Below are 15,601 nucleotides of genomic sequence, written 5' to 3' on the forward strand. Positions count from 1 at the left end.
GTTCGATTGAAACTTGAAATTTGAGTAGAAAATATTTTCCACTGTTCGTTATCTAACTTGATTTTTATGGGAAAAATTACCAAAAAAACCGAATTTTAATATTTTCTATTGACCAAACAAATTAATTTTAATATATATTTTTATAAAATTGAATTTTTAATTATTTTTATTTTAAAAAAATCAATTTTTTATTATTTTTATTTTCTTTCTTTTTTCATTTTCTTTTCCTTCCTCCTTCTTCTTCCTCCTTCCTCCGTCACTGTGTGCCTTGACAATGGCCGGCTGCTTGGCGGCCAATTAAGAACTAATCACTAGATCCAGCAAGCTTCGCTCGCTTGGATCGGCCGAGCCTTGAGTTCACAGACTCGATCTAGGTGAGCTCGAGCTCGCTAAGGCCAACGAGCTCGCAGCTTGCTAGATCCGGCAAGCTTGAGCCTTGCCTTCACTAGATTTGGTCTTGGGCGAGGCTAGAGTTGGCCTATGGCTGGTTGCTAGTCGTCGTCGTGGCCGGTGATCGGCCAAGGAGGAAAAAAAGAAACGGGAATAAAAGAAAGGAACACCGGCTGGATTTTAGATATAAACGACTCCCACACTTTTGTTTCTCATGTAGAAGAATTGGCCAATGTGTGTAGAACTGTGAATGGGTGCCTTATGATGAGTCAATTTTCCTCCACAAACGCTAAACTACTCTATATGGTTAGTGGTTAAAAGTTGAAGCAAATATATACATATAACCCTTTTGGGAGGCCTCCTATGGAGAAATTAGTGGGGAGGAAGAGTTGGACGAAATGGTGCGAGAAACTCAGGAAAATTAAGAACAATTAACTCTAGTTGTGAAGGAACCAAGCAGTTCGTAAGGCCATCACAGCTCTTCACAAAAGGAAAGAGGTAAGAGAAAATTTACTGATATAGACTTTTGTGCTAAAGGGCTGAACCAAATTCAAATGAATTCCTTCCCAATGTTTAGCACTTTGCCGATAAAGCTTCCTTCAACACAATTGATCGAGGAAAAACATCAGATAAAGCAAGGAAAACATCCAACAAAGGGAAAAGATTCCATCTTTATGATTAGCATACAAATCCTCGGAATATGCTGGAAGGGGGTCAACTAATGGAGACACCGATTCATGAGGTAGTATATGCTGAAAAATGGGCTTTGATAGATATCCTTAATAATCTATCAGTGGACAAAAAAGGCTTACTTGCTAGAACTGTCAGGGGTTGGGCACACCTTTAGCAATCAAGGCTTTAAGAGCCATTATGGCTTTGGAAAGGCTCAATCTCGTTGGCCGAATTTTTATTACTACTTTGTAGGTGAATCCCCTAGGGGGATGGTAAGATAGCTAGTATAAACACCTAGAGGGGGGTGAATAGGTGCACAAACAATTTATCAAAATACGGAAGCGATTCTTAGCATATGATAGAAAGAAAATTCTCTCTTGATTAACAAAATGAAATACGATTGAGGTAGAGAGAGTGAGGAAGAGAAAATTGAACACAGGATTTATAGTGGTTCGGCTTATTCCAAGCCTACGTCCACTCTTCCGCACCGACAGCCCAGGCTGGATTTCACTATGATCAAAGAAGTTAGAGCACAGCTTTGCCTTGATTCCACAGTGTAGATGTTCTACCACACCTCCTCAAGGTTTCTCACAAATATATACTCTCTTTTGTATATAAGTATTCGCTCAAAGGATTTGTCTAAACAAAAAGGAGCTTCAGACTTTGGAATTCTTTTATCGCGCACACCTTGAACAACTAAGACAGTCTTCCTTATATACTCCTTTATGCCATCATACCCGTTGGCACTTACCAAAGGAATTCCTTCAATCTACCCGTTGGAAGGAATCAATTAGGAAGATTGTTCAAGCTATTAAAGGAACGTGTTGATAGCCCATCAATCCTGTTCGCCCATACAATCGGGATCTCGGTTTCCATAAGCGAGAACCTTCCAATAATATTTAGGCAATCACCGGATCTTCAATTATCGAATCAATCTTCGATCAATCAAAGGACTCCGTTTATGTCTTCTCCAGCCATGAGATCTTCTCCAGTTGATAAGGTTAAATCCTTAACGAAACATCCAGTTACGGATAACCTTTCTTCAACGGATTAGAGAACAATCAATGAGGATAGACTTTGAGTCTTGAGTGGTCGTCCCAAGGTCTTCGGACTTTAAATAGCAAAGTCTGCAAGCCTTCAGACTAGACTGATAGAAACGATTTGTCAACTTCAAAACACTTCAAGAAGATTTCTCCAATAATCTCCCCCTTTTTGATGGTGACAAAACTTTCCTGCAGATTTGGATATCTTTGACCTGCAAAACATTTCTCAAACACATATGCATATCTTATAGAGATAAATGGCTAACAGAATAACACTAGAATATGCAACTACAGAAAATAGGTTAGTCAGTATATGATGAAGCCATTTATAAGATATCAATATTGGTTAATAGAAGCAGTCAAGTCCAAGTCTAGTTCAGTTCTCATCCAGACACAAACCAAAGTCAAACAGATTCAAACCACAAAACAATCCAACAAACAATTAAAAGTTTAATGAAAATTTTTTGATCAAATCTTGCATCTCTCCTCCTTTTTGTCATCATTAAAAAGGATGAGATGAAGTTAAGATTGCTTGGGAACGCGGACAAGCTGGAAATCTTCCATAGACTGGACGATGCCTTCCAGCCTTTTAAAGTCTTCCTTTAGCTGTGCAATCTCCTCATTCTTGGCATTGGCCTGATTCTGAACGCAGAGAGGGCTTGCATTTTATCATTCAATGAACAGGAAGAAGCTTGACCTTCATTCTTCAAGCTTTGAACTTCGCATCCCAAGGCATAAATCTGACCTCGCATCTCCAAAAGAATATCCATGATTCTGCGAAAATCTGCTCCATTATCAGTTTGAGTACTTGCTTATTTCGATCGATGGAGTAAATGCGAGACGATGGTAGATCAGCATAGTCTTGCGGGTTTGGCGATGAAACTTCATGACCTTCTTCGGGAAATTGAGATGCATAAACATCCTTTGGGTCTGTTGGTGAGCGGCGGCTCCTTCACTTTGCATCGGGACATGAAGACTTCACACCTTTCTCCCGATCTCCCCCGTTTCCATGCCTACAGGTGGAGAAGAGTGTTCTTCGGGTTCTCATTCTTCTCTTCTTTCTTCTTCAGGTCTTTCCTCCTCTGTTTCTTTTTCAGCTTCTATTTCTTCTTCTTCCTTCTCCTCTCGCTTCTTTCGACATTTGCTCCGATTCTTTCGTGGAACAGACGACTTAAATTCTTCAAAGCCAATGCGAGAGATGGTGATGTCTTCCTCATCATCTTCATCCTCAACAAGGAGAGCTCTTCTTCTCTTGGATGGAGCAACCATGGGCTCCTTCCTTTTCTTTTAGCCGCAGAAGATATTTGATGAGATTTTGCGGAGTCTTCTCCTTGAATTTCTCCAACTCCTTGCTCAGTTCCTTCGGACGCATTTTGGTCACCATTTTCAGACCTACCACCATATGATCGCTTGGTCGAACACAAAAGATTTGTGGAGGCTGAATATTCAGATGGAATAACTTTGTAACAAGGCTTGGGTAAGGGAGTTGACCTCTGTCCTTCATCATTGCTCTATACATGTGAAACATCACAGTGTGAGGGAGAGAAAACCTTTTCCAAAGAGAATGGCATACATCAGCTTGGCCTCTGAACTTGAAACATCAGTCTTGGAAGTTGATTTCGGTCGGAGGCAATTAATCACAATCTTGTGAAGCAAGATGTTGAATGCACCCATCCTTAAGTAGGTGATCTTTTCATCTGTTCTCCTGTCCTTCACCAGTTCAAGTGTGGCCCGAGCAATGGAAACTTTGATTGGCTGATATCTTCCTCTTTCGACTTCTAACATATCTGCCAGCATATTCATATCGACAATATAATCTTGGTCTTTAACGCTGAAAGAGAATCTATTCGCATCTAAAAAGCTTAGATTTGAATAGAAATATGCAGTTAATTCAGCATATGCCTCTGTAGAGTCGAGCGAGGAACTTTCAAGTTGAAGATAACTGAACTTTTCCCTCAAGTTCACATTCACTGCATCCAGAAAATCAAAATCCACACTCCTAGGGTTTATTACCCCACGCTTCAGCAATTTCGAGTACATATCCTTTTGCTCCTTTGATCTAAACAAATCTCCCATTTTTCCTTGATTTTCAACCGCAACACCCATTTTCGGTTGAAATTGACTGTATAATTTATCATCATCATTCCCATCTACAGGATTTGCCCCACGAGGATCACTTGGGATATTTGTAAGGGTTTCCTCAGCCACCCCTTTTCGAGCAATTCCCAAACTTTCCATTTTTCGCAGAAAGATATATTCGTTCCAATGTCCTTTGTCTTTAAGAAAATCATCAATGTAGTTCAAAGGAGTACGAATTCCTTTTAGGGCACGATATAACTGGTAAATATAAGCGGGCTTTTGAACTCTTACAGGGTTTGCATCCTCGATGATTTCTTTCTGTTGTTGATGATCAACGCCTTGAGAACTAGATGGAGGAGAATGACGCTGTTGAGAATGTTGTGGGCTCGCTTGCTGTTCTGGAGTCACTTCATCTTCAGTAAGATTGAAGTGCGTAGGCCCCTCACTCATCCGCCGTGGTCCCCTGCTTGCAATTCTCGAAGACTTTCTTGAAGATGACATCTTTCTCAGTTTTTGGAAGATTCCTTGCTTAACTTTTCCAGGAAAGATGACAACTTTTTGAGGATTAAACGAAGAAGACAAACGGGAATGGAGGATCGATGCTTTCTAGGGTTTTTGAGAGAAAAGTGAAGAGGAATCGACAAAGTGTACGATCGGTTAAAGAGGGATAAATGAACCGTCACAAAGGAAATAAAAGAATGCCTTTTCAAAATAATTGTCTTTTTCCACAAAAATAGCCATTTCAAAAATAACTTCCTTTTGAAAATGAAACGATGCAATATTTACGTCAATTAAATATAGCAACAATTTAAACATACGGTCGACGATCGTACCTTTTCAAGATGAGATTCAAGGAAGAAAGACTTACGGTTTGACGGACGTACCAAGACTGTCTTTGAGATAAAGTCTTGTAAATCGAGTCGAAAGTCTTTAGACTTTGATATCCTCATACCTCAAAATATTGAGTCTGGAACGTATAGACTCAAATTGATTTTTCTCGAAAGGCTTTGTGAATATATCCGCCAGTTGATTCTTTGAGTTAACAAATTGAATTGAAACATCTCAATTTTGAACATGGTCTCTAATAAAGTGATGTCGAATCTCTATATGCTTTGCTCTTGAGTGGAGAATTGGATTTTTGGTGAGGTTGATAGCGCTGGTATTGTCGCAATTAATCTCCGTGCATGAGTCTTCAATTTCAAAGTCTCTTAGCTGTTGTTTTATCCATAGAATTTGCGAACAGCAGCTTCCCAGGGCTACATACTCTGCTTCTGTTGTTGAAAGGGACACAGTGCTTTGTTTCCTTGAAAACCAAGAGACTGTCCTGCTTCCAAGCAACTGGCAAGTTCCCGAAGTGCTCTTTCTATCAACTCTGCAACCGGCCAGATCTGCGTCTGAATATCCCAGAAGATTAAAGTCTCCCTTCTTAGGATACCAAAGACCGATGCTTGATGATGAAGCAACGTATTTAATGATGCGTTTCGCAGACCGAGATGGGATTCTCTAGGATCGATTGAAACCTAGCAGATGCAAACACTCAACAAGATGTCAGGTCTAGAAGCAGTAAGATAAATGAGTGAACCAATGATGCTCCTGTACAGCTTTTGATCAACTTTCTTCCCTTCTTCATCTTTGTCTATCTTCAAAGAACTTGACATCGGTATGTCGGTCTTTTTGCACTTTTCTAGTCCAAATCTTTTGACAAGATCATTAACATATTTTTCTTGATAAATAAAAGTTCCTTCCTTCAATTGTTTTACTTGAAGACCAAGAAAGAATGTTAACTCTCCCATCATACTCATTTCAAATTCATCCTGCATAGACTTAGAAAATTTCTTGCACATATTTTCATTAGAAGATCCGAAAATAATGTCATCCACATATATTTGAACAAGTAAGAAACTTTTGTTCTCCTTTTTGATAAATAAAGTAGTATCTACTTTACCTTTGACAAAACCATTTTGTATTAAAAACTTACTTAATTTGTCGTACCAAGCTCGAGGTGCTTGCTTTAAACCATACAAAGCCTTCTTCAGTCTTCAGGCGAGTTTGGCTTCATTGGGTCTTCAAACCCTGGTGGTTGTTCCACATAAACTTCCTCTTGGATGACTCCATTTAGGAAGGCGCTTTTGACGTCCATTTGGAATAACCTGAAATTCTTATAACACGCAAACGCAAGTAATAGTCGAATAGCTTCTAACCTTGCTCTTGGAGCGTAAGTCTCATCATAGTCTATTCCTTCTTCTTGCGTATATCCCTTGGCCACGAGTCTTGCTTTGTTTCGTACGACTTTTCCTTTCTCATTCATCTTGTTTCGAACACCCATTTAGCTCCAATAATAGTTTTACCTTTTGGTTTGGATGTCAATTCCCAGACATCATTAATGCTGAACTGTCTCGAGCTCTTCTTGCATAGTCTCAATCCAGCTTTCATCGAGATAAAGCTTCTTCTATGCTTTTGGTTCAATTTCAGAAACAAGAGCCACAGCACTAGACTCTTGCCTTTTGGATCTGGTGTGAATTCCTTCATTAATTTTGCCGATTATAAGATCTTTGGGATGACTGGACTTATGCTTCCAGTTACTTGTTGATTTGTCTGGATGATGATCTCTTTCTTTGTTTGGATCTTCACGAACATCCACGATGCTGGTTTTCAGTAGCCCGAGATGCTTCTTGAGTTGTAAGCTTTGGAAGATGGAGCAGGTTGAGACTCTTCTTGATGAGTCGACTTGATTCATCTTTCGTTGAGTCTTGAAATTTGACATTCATTGACTCCTCCACAGACGGGCTCTTCTTGTTATAGACTCTGAAGGCTTTGCTTGATGTAGAATATCCAAGGAAGATACCTTCATCTGATCTTTCTTCAAACTTACCAACTCGATCTTTTGCATTTTTCAATATAAAACATTTGCAACCGAATACATGAAAGTATGAAACAATAGGCTTCTTATCTTTGAACAATTTGTAAGGGGTTTTCTCTAGAATAGGTCTTAAGAAGACTCTATTGATGATATAACATGCTGTTGAAACTTGACTTCAGCCCAAAATCGTGAAGAAATCTTGCTTTCAATTAAAAGAGTTCTAGCCATTTCTGAAGAGATCTGTTCTTTCTTTCCACAACTCCATTTTGCTGAGGAGTATATGGAGAGGAGAACACATGATTAAAGCCAGATTCATCACAAAATTTTGTAAAATCTTGATTTTCAAATTCACCTCCATGATCTGTTCTTATACTTGAGATAACACATCCTTTTTCATTTTGAACCTTTTTAGCAAACTTTTCAAAATACGAGAAGGTTTCGGACTTACTTGCAAGGAAATATACCCAAGTAAAACGGGAGTAATCGTCCACAATTACTAGGCAATATTTCTTACCTCCAATACTCTGTGTTTTGGTTGGTCCGAAGAGATCCATATGCAGCAACTGTAGTACATGATTAGTAGAGACATGATTTATTGGCTTAAATGAATTTCTTACCTGTTTTCCCAGAATACATGGAGTGCATGGATCAGTCTTTTGATAAGGTAATTTGGGTAGTCCTCGAACAAGCTGTTTTGATGAGATTTTGGCTCATTGCTTCATGTTGACATGACCAAGCTTTCTATGCCATAAGCTTGCTTCGTCTTGAATTGAGATAAAACATTGCGATTCATTTGGTTTCACATCCAGAAGATAGATGTTTCCATGTCTTCGACCCATGAAAGACTGAGTAGAGTCTTTACTGATTCCAGAACATGTTCCTTCTTGAAAGAAGATCTTGAAACCAGTATCACACAGTTGACTAATGCTGAGAAGATTGTAATTGAGTCCTTCCACTAAGGAAACATTACTTATTGTGAGATTTCCAATTTTCACAGTTCCAAATCCCACAATACTTCCTTTGCTGTTTCCTCCAAATGAAAATTTTCCACCATTTACTTGAGCAAGCTTTATAAAACAATTTGAGTCTCTGTCATGTGTCTTGAGCATCCACTTGTCAAGATACCACTTTACCTTTTCTTGACGGTGACGCATTTAAAAAAAGAGTCTCAAGCTTTCTTTGGTACCCAAACTTTCTTGGGTCCTTTGGTGTTAGTAACATAAGCAGTATTAGCCCATAATTTCTTAACAGGTTTCCAAACCATAGGACACTCTTTTTCAAAGTGATCCGGACTGTTGCATTTTGAACATCGAGAGCATTTCTACCTACAGATTTTACAAAAACTTTCTTAAAGTGATTTTGTAAACCCCTCTCGAGAGTCTTTTCTTAATTCTTTCTTTTACTTTAGGAAAATCAATCAAGGGAATTGTTTCTGCTGTCATACCTAGACTGGACTTATTGAAGTAAGGTCTTTGAGCTGAAAGAATTTTCTCAAATTTTTCAGACCCTATTGAAAATTTCTTTGAGATATTTGATAAGTCTGTTTTTAAAAGAGCATTTTCTTTTAAAAGATTATCTTCATTTTCTTTAGAGCTGAGTTTTCCTTTGTCGGTTCGGAAATTCTTTTGAGAGAAGTCTTAAGGCGAAACACGAGTTCATCAATATATTTAGAAACTTTGACAGGAATTTTAAAATTACTTGCCTCAAATTCACTGTCTGAGTCTGATTGTGCCATCAGATATAGATTGGCATATTCATTATCACTTTCTTCACACTCTGTGTCACTCCAGGTTTCGGCTTTGAGAGCTTTTCGAAATTTTTCGGCTTTTCCTTTCTTCTTCTTCAGAAGAGGACAGTTGGGTCTGATGTGTCCCTTTTTCTTACATTCAAAGCAGACTATGTCTTTGTTTGGTTCCTCATCATCAACAGACTTGGTCTGCTGTCTTTGAAAGCTTTGTTTCTTTGAGTTGAACCTTCTTCATTTTCTATTCAGTTTTCTGAATCTTCTTATCATGAGAGCAAGCTCCTCATCGTCCATATCTTCTTCAGAATCTGTATCATCAGAATCATCATTTGATTTTAATGCAATGGATTTCTTACCTTTTGGATCTTCATCTTCATTGATCCGTTCCACTTCATAAGACTGAAGAGTTCCAATTAGCTCGTCGACAGATAGTGGCATAATTCTTTGCGTCTCTCTTATCGAAGTCTTTATGTGATTCCAATCCTTGGAGAGTCCACGCAGCAGCTTGTTTACCTTCATGGGATCAGAAGTTGGTTGACCTTGATTTTCAAGACCATTCACAATATCTGTAAAATGACTAAACATGTCAGATATAGATTCTCTGGTTTCATTTGAAGGCTTCGTATTGACCGAGAAGAATGTTGATTCTTGTTTCCTTCACTCGATCTGTTCCTTCATAGGTGATATGCAATCTGTCCCAAACTTCTTTTGCTGTACCACAAGAAGATATTCTATTATATTCAGTTGGTGATAAAGCACAATATAAGGAGTAAATTGCTTTTGCATCGAGTGCTTGTCTCTTGATTATTTCTTCCTGAGACATTCCGCTGGTCTCATTAGTTTCTTTTCCTCTTTCAGAGACTAATCCAGTGGTAGGAGTAATTCCTTTTTCTACAACGTCCCATTCCAGAGGATCCTTTGATCGAAGGAAAGCTTTCATCTTGTTCTTCCAGATGTTGTAATCCTTTCCATCAAAGTAGGGTGGTATGGTATTGCTTTGCCCTTCCATCAGCCCTGGTGCTAGCATACTAGCCATGGATCTTTTACTATGAAGTAAAACACTTCAAATAAAGTAAGTACACAGGCTCTAATACCAATTGAGATAGCTAGTATAAACACTTAGAGGGGGGTGAATAGGTGCACAAACAATTTATCGAAATACGGAAGCGATTCTTAGCATATGATAGAAAGGAAATTCTCTCTTGATTAACAAAATGAAATACGATCGAGGTAGAGAGAGTGAGGAAGAGAAAATTGAACACAGGATTTATAGTGGTTCGGCTTATTCCAAGCCTACGTCCACTCTTCCGCACTGACAGCCCACCGGCTGGATTTCACTATGATCAAAAGAGAAGTTACAGCACAGCTTTGCCTTGATTCCACAGTGTAGATGTTCTACCACACCTCCTCAAGGTTTCTCACAAATATATACTCTCTTTTGTATACAAGTATTCGCTCAAAGGATTTGTCTAAACAAAAAAGGAGCTTCAGACTTTGGAATTCTTCTATCGCGCACACCTTGAACAACTAAGACAGTCTTCCTTATATACTCCTTTATGCCATCATACCCGTTGGCACTTACCAAAGGAATTCCTTCAATCTACCCGTTGGACGGAATCAATTAGGAAAATTGTTCAAGCTATTAAAGGAACGTGTTGATAGCCCATCAATCTGTTCGCCCATACAATCGGTATCTCGGTTTTCATAAGCGAGAACCTTCCAATAATATTTAGGCAATCACCGGATCTTCAATTATCGAATCAATCTTCGATCAATCAAAGGACTCCGTTTATGTCTTCTCCAGCCATGAGATCTTCTCCAGTTGATAAGGTTAAATCCTTAACAAAACATCCAATTCTGGATAACCTTTCTTCAACGGATTAGAGACTGTTAATGAGGATAGACTTTGAGTCTTGAGTCTGGCTGTCCCAAGGTCTTCAGACTTTAAATAGCGAGTCGCAAGCCTTGAGACTAGGCGATAGAAACGATTTGTCAACTTCAAAACACTTCAAGAAGATTTCTCTAATAATCTCCCCCTTTTTGATGGTGACAAAACTTTCCTGCAGATTTGGATATCTTTGACCTGCAAAACATTTCTCAAACACATATGCATATCTTATAGATATAAATGGCTAACAGAATAACACTAGAATATGCAACCACAGAAAATAGGTTAGTCGGTATATGATGAAGCCATTTATAAGATATCAATATTGGTTAATAGAAGCGATCAAGTCAAGTCTAGTTCAGTTCTCATTCAGACACAAACCAAAGTCAAACAGATTCAAACCACAAAACAATCCAACAAACAATTAAAAGTTTAATGAAAAGTTTTTTTTGATCAAATCTTGATGGCTCTTTTTTGGAATGATCAACTACGGATGAGTTTGTGGATGTCATTTATGAAGATAGTACAAGGGGGAACAAAAGTAGGTTGATCTTTATCCATGCTTCTGCAACATTCCAAGATTGATTGGTGTTATAAGAGAGGATTCAACTTCTAAATGTTAGGAATGCGAATATATGAAGGAAAAAATAGAGAAGAAAACAAGCAAGAATTTTTTATGTGGAAAACCATTCCTAAAATTAGGAAAAAGGAAAAATCATGGTGCCACACTAAGCAATCTTTCCACTATTAATATCAGTGTTACAATCTCTAGTGTTCTAAGTTTCAATGTTGCAATTATAAAAGATATTGCTCTATATATGCAAGAGTGTCATGCATACATAATTAATATGAAAATTACACTATTAGTAGTAATAAAAACCTATCATCTGCTTTAACATCGGGTGATTGCCTAAAATAAATAATTTCCGTGCTTGAATATTATACTCCTCTATGAAACTCCACAACCTCCCTCATCACTCACCATGGAGGTCAATTAACGCAATGCACAGCCTTACTTTCTCAGTGGTGACAACCTTGGTTAATATATTTGCTAGATTTTCTGAACGAAGAACTTTTTCAATGACAAAAGCCCATAATCTATCAAATGACGAATTTGATGATATTTCAACTTGATGTCAAGAAATATTGGATTCTTTGCCGGACAAATAGCACTTTGACTGTCATTGAAAATAACACTATTATCTTGTTCCTTGCCTATCTCCTTCAAATTTTTTAAAACCAAAGTCATCTCCTTACCAATTTCAGATCTAGCAACATAACCTGCCTTAGTGGTTGAAAAGATACAATGTCTGAAGTCTAGACATCCAGCTGAATGTAGTACCACCTAAGGTAAAAACATGACTGGAGGTGCTCTTCCTATTATCCAAGTCATTACCAAGATCTGTATTAACAAAGCCTTGTAAAGTTACACCGTTTTTCATAAAATATAATGACATACCTAAAGTGTTTCTCAAGTATCTTAATAACTACTTTACAGCTTCTTAATGCTTTATTCTTGGATTTGCCATGTATCCATTTATAACTCTTATTGCACGAGTTATGTCTAGTCAAGTACATACCATAGCATACATTAAACTACTAATAGCTGATGCATAATGCACCTTAGCCATATACTCCCGCTCTTCATCTACCTTTGGTGTTTGCTTCTTTGAGAGCTTGAACTAACTTCCTAAAGGAGTATCACAGACTTTGCATTTTGAACTTTGAATCTATCCAGTACCTTTTCAATGTACTTTTCTTGAGATAATTTTAGAATTCTTTTGGATCTATATCCCTTGTGATTCGCATCCCAAGAATCTAATTTGTTGCGCCCAAGTCCTTCATCTCAAACTCTTTCAACAATTGTTACTTTAGTATATTGATCTCCCTTATGCTAGACCTTACAATGAGCATGTAGACTTTCTTCAATTTATAGACATATTTTTCTTTTCTAGGAACTTGAAAACCTTCCGGGTTTATTATGTAAATATCCTCCTCTAAATTACCATGGAGGAATGTAGTCTTAATCTAACTACTTTAAATGTAAATTCTCAACGGCAACAATACTCAATACTAATATAATAGTAGTCAATTTCACAACTGAAGAAAAAATCTCTATGTAATCAAAATTCTTTGCTTTTGCTGAAACTCTTTTACTATTAACCTTGCTTTGTACCTTTGCTGCCATCAAGTTCTTCTTTGATTTGATACACTCACTTGTTTTGCAATGGTTTCTTCTCATCTTGTGATTGAGTTAACACCCAAGTTCTATTTTTCTTGAGTGAATCTAACTCATCTTGCATTGCTAACTCTTACTTAATAGAATCTTTAACTTGTACTACTTTTGAAAAATTTTCTGGTTCGCCAACATTAGTCAAAAGCAAATGCTGCAATGACAAATATCTTTGTATAGGTTCTGGTGTTCTACTAGATCTTCTCAAAGTAGGTTTAGGTAGACGTAATTCTTGTTCAGGTTTTTGGTCAAAGTCTATAGTAACTGTTTCAGAAATTTCAACCAGAACACTTTTACAAACCTCTTCTAATTTAATCTCTCCATTCTTCACCGTTTGTTTCTTCACACTAGATTTTGCTGCAAATTTGTCCTTATACAACATGTTTTCATTAAATGTAACATCAGCAGTTCTTATTATTTTTCTATTTTGTTCATTTCTAAATCGATAACTAAAAAAGTCAGAACCATATCAAATGAAAAAACATTTTTAGCTCTTGCATCAAGCTCATCTTTATTTTCAAAATCTATGTGGACATACAAAACACAACAAAAAACTTTCAAATGTGAGAGATTTATATTCTTTCCACTCCATTCTTTTTTTAGTAGCTTAAAATCAAGTGGAACTAAAGGTCCTCTGTTAATAAGATTTGGAGTGTTAATTGTATTTGGCCAAAACGTCTTGGGTAATTTGCATGCAACCTCATACTTCTTGCACTCATTCAGAGTTTTGTTCATCCCTTTAGCAACTCCATTTTGCTACACTTTGTTGGGAACAATTCGTCATTCTGACTTGATTCTCTGCACAAAATTGCTTGAACTCCTTGCTATCATACTCACCACCATTATTGGACCTTACACATTTAATCTTCAAGTCGGTCTCATTCTCCACTTTAGCTTTCCATATCTTAAAAGTGGTAAACACGTCAAATTTATTTTTCAAAAAATAAACCTGTACTTTTTTGGTGGGATCGTCAATAAACATTACATAATAGTGTAAGCCTCCAAGGAAATTCACAAGAGCTGGTTCCCACACATTCCACCAACTCTAAGTTTCCTTTCTTTGGTTCTCTCTTAATCTTCGAAAAGTTGACACGTTTCTACTTGCCCATAACACAATCTTCACATAGACCAATATTTATGGACTTTAGATTAGGCAGTGTTTCTTTAGATGCTAACAACTTCATCCCTCGTTCACTCATGCGCCCAACCCTGTGGTGCCATAATTTGGAATCGGCTTTGGACTTAGCAATTGTTACGATTTTTCTATTGCTTTTAGTTATGTAGAGCATTCCCAACTTTGTTCCTCATGCTACAACTAAAGCACTTTTAACTATTTTCCAAGAGTTATCTCCAAAAATAGTTTTATATCTCGTTTTGTCTGATTGACCTATAGAGATTATATTTCTCTTAAGTCTCGAAACATATATGACATTATGCAACTTCCATTGATATCCATTAGTAGATTTTATATAAACATCACCCTTTCCCATTATATCAAAAGGTTCATCATCAACAAGATAAACCTTTCTAAATTTTCCAGCAATAAAATTGTGCATTAATTCTTTGCACGAAATAGAGTGAAACGACGCACCCGAGTTAAGAATCCAAGACTCAATTGGACTATCAGTGCTTAAAAATCATCACTATCATGTGTATCTTCAAGAGTTGCATTCATAGATTTTCCTTCCTCTTGATTTCGGTCTTGATACTAAAATTTCTTCTTTGGGGCTCTACAATCTAGTTTTAGATGGCCTTTCTTTTCACAATTCCAGCAAATTATTTCTCCACGAGGTCTCGATTTTCTTCTCTCTATAGACTTTGATCTACCGTAATATTGGTTCTGCCCTCGTTGATTGCTTCTCCCTCTACCTTCAGTATTTAAGGCAGTACCCGAAAATTCACTTGATTCTTATTTGCCATATCCTTGTTAAGAATCAAATCTTAGATTGCTTTAAGCTTCAACTTTTTCTTTCTAGACGAATTGCTTGTTGGGAGTGCGTAGCAAATTTGCTATACCTTTATCTAGAGAGATCATGAAAAGAGAGTTCAAATCCAAGCCCATTAATATATCCAATTGAATTCACATTCACTCAAAAACTTAATTCAATAAATTATGTGCTAACTAGGATATATTCAGTGTTCAATACTATACCAATTTTTCAATGTGGTTTTTTAAATACAACTCAGTCATATGTGCATTCTAACATTAGTCATTGCAGTCACAGTTGCACTCCACCTTTTAAGCAGAGAAGATAAAAAAATTAAAGCCTTTACCTCGTCATCGGATTTGATATCCACCGACCTCAACTGAGTTGTGATCACGTTGAATTTGTTGATGTGATTTGTCATGGAAGCATTCTTGTCCATCTTCAAATTGAAAATATGACGCATCAAATAAACCTTATTTGATGCAGAAGGCTTCTTGAACATATCGGACAATGCCACCATCAAATCCACCATTGTTGCCCATTAACAATGTTGAAAGCAATGTTTTGTGCCAATGTGAGACGAATCAAACCCAAAGCTTGTCGATCTAATAATTCATGCTCTTCTTGCTTCATAGAGTTTGGTTTCTCTCTAGATAGAGGCTGATGCGAGTTTTCTGATGCAGCATATCCTCGATCTATATTTCTTCTAGAAACCAAAGTCCTTGCCATCAAACCGATCAATCTTCACCTTCCCTTTGTCCATA

The 15,601-nt window shown here is 37.3% G+C and overlaps 1 pseudogene; it reads right to left on the minus strand.

Annotated features, from left to right (window-relative positions):
* Positions 1–15,369, minus strand: part of LOC120286351 — a 23,227-nt pseudogene extending 7,858 nt beyond the window's left edge.
* Between the last annotated feature and the right edge of the window lie 232 nt (positions 15,370–15,601).

The sequence above is a fragment of the Eucalyptus grandis genome, chromosome 4 (genome assembly GCF_016545825.1).
Source record: "Eucalyptus grandis isolate ANBG69807.140 chromosome 4, ASM1654582v1, whole genome shotgun sequence".
NCBI lineage: Eukaryota > Viridiplantae > Streptophyta > Magnoliopsida > Myrtales > Myrtaceae > Eucalyptus > Eucalyptus grandis.